General features: G+C 50.3%; 1 pseudogene; it reads left to right on the forward strand.

Annotated features, from left to right (window-relative positions):
- Positions 1-1,314: 1,314 nt before the first annotated feature.
- On the forward strand, positions 1,315-1,521 carry LOC124031062 (annotated as a pseudogene).
- Positions 1,522-2,224: the final 703 nt, after the last annotated feature.

Consider the following 2,224-nt stretch of genomic DNA (forward strand, 5'->3'; position numbering starts at 1 on the left):
CGGTGAGCTATGCCCGTCAGCCTCCGTACTGCAGGCGATGTATAGCCTACGGCCACACACTCGCCTCGTGCAGCACGAGGAGGTGCAGATACTGTGGATCGAGTGAGCACGAGGCGAGGGACTGTGCCGAGCCGGGTCATACTCGTCTGCAGCTGAGGGGGGAGCGAGAGCGGGGGATGGAGGAAGACGAGGAAGAGAGGAGCCGGAAAAAGGAGATGGAAGGGATGAACAGAAGGAGTCGGAGGGAGGAGGAGAAAAAGAGAAGGAACCTGGAACAGAAAGAGAGGAGGACGGGATGGAAGCAGAAGTAGTCGGGACAGAAGGAGAGGTGGCCGGGATGGAAGGAGAGGTGGCTGGGATGGAGGGAGAGGTGGTCGGGCCGGAAGGAGAGGAGGCCGGAACGGAGGGAGAGGTGGTCGTAATGGAAGGAGAGGTGGCCGGAACGAGAGGAGAGGTGGTTGGAAAGGAAGGAGAGGTGGCCGGAAGAGAAGGAGAGGTGGCTGGTGCGGAAGGACGAAGGCACATGAAGGGTCCGGGGGATAGTGAAGTGACGAGGGCAAGGGTGGAGGATTTGAGAAAGATGGTGGGGGATTTGGAAGAGAGAGAAAAGGAAAAGGGAAAGGAAAAGGAAGGCATTATGGATGAATTTGAACATATTGAACCTGTGCTCCCTGTACCTCCGAGCAAGAGGACAAAGAGGCTGGTGAAAAGGAGGGTTGGAAAGAAGGGGGGGGGAGAAATGCGGGGGGAGGAGAGGTGGGGGGCCCTCATGGGGCTCCGTCTCCATCCTTCTTTAAACCCATCTGAATCAACCTCCCATGCTCAGCTCAGAACTGCTGGATGATGGAGGGGGAGACGGACTTCTCATTTGGGAGGTAATGTCTCGGTCAGGAGTCCGGAGGAGGGGGTGATGGATTTGAGTGTGGGGCAAGGGACGGGTGGTGTTGCTGTGTTCAAGGGAGGGGGGAAGGTGGGAGATGGGAATAAAGTAGGGTCACAGTTAGACGGGATGGAGAAGGCGAGCACTGGGTGAGATTTTGTTGTTATATAGGAGATTTGGATTATGTAGGTTATTGGTAATTGGTTTTTGCATATGGATATAGTTTAGCAGTTTTGTATTGACAATTTGTACATTATTGATAGTGGAGATTTAAGTTGATGAGAATACGGAAGATTAATGATTGTTTTCTTTGGATTTGGTTATAAGTTTAGTAGTTTTGGAGGATTATTTGTAGTTTGTTGTAATCGTAAAGTTTAAGTTGAATTAATTTTGGAGGATTGTTATTGTTTGTTTTTGTTTTTGATTGTAAATAAATATATTTTATTAAAAATAAAAAAATTAAAAAAATAAAAATCTGTTCTTATCAGTTTAATATCTGTATTAATGTAGTCTGTAGTCCCCCCATCGGGGGACTACATATTAAATGAATTTTTCGAACAGGGAGTCGGAAATGGGGCTTGCTCCGTCCGCTCCACGCATCGACCCGGTATTGCAGTACCTCCGGGAACGGTGCAACACTTTTCTCCCGTTGTCAAGGAAAAATGCTCATTCGCAAAGCTATGTAAACAGCTAGCTAGCTAGCAGAAGAAGGAAAGAAACATTCAAACTGAAGAAAGGCGAAGCGCTCTTCAATGTGGTCCCCCGTTTCCCGCCATTTTTGTTACAGCTGGAGTTTCCCCCAGAACTCCCTCAGGAAGCTGGCGTTGGCAAAACTGACATCGAAGCCCTTCCTATAGGGGAGGGCTAGGATGCAGTTTACCTGCGCGGGGTGGAAACCGAGTTCTTTCTGGAGGAATTTTCTGGAGAAATCCAATCGGGATAACTCCATTATTTTCCCTCCCTTCTCCTTTAAAAGGAGGCGCACTGCATGGTGCCTCCTCATGCCAGCCTGTGCTGCTGACATGATGGAGGCCCACTCCCTTTACAACCCAACACCAGTGAAAAGGGGGGAGGGGAAGGGCAAAAAGGGGGAGGGGGGTTGGGAAGGGGAGGGGCAAGTGAAGGGAGTGAGGGAAGGGTGAATGGAGTGGGGGAGGGGAGGTGGGGGAAAGGGAGGTGGGGTTGGGGGAAGGAAAAAAAAAAAGGGGAAAGTGTAGGACAAACCGAGGAGCTGGCTGGCTCCAGCTAGGCTAAGCTAATCAGGGCCTACCAGCACCCCGGAACACACAACAAACTATCTAGCACAGCACCAAGCTAAACTTATTGACAATGGGAAAGGACACA

The sequence above is a fragment of the Oncorhynchus gorbuscha genome, unplaced genomic scaffold (assembly GCF_021184085.1).
Source record: "Oncorhynchus gorbuscha isolate QuinsamMale2020 ecotype Even-year unplaced genomic scaffold, OgorEven_v1.0 Un_scaffold_20648, whole genome shotgun sequence".
NCBI lineage: Eukaryota > Metazoa > Chordata > Actinopteri > Salmoniformes > Salmonidae > Oncorhynchus > Oncorhynchus gorbuscha.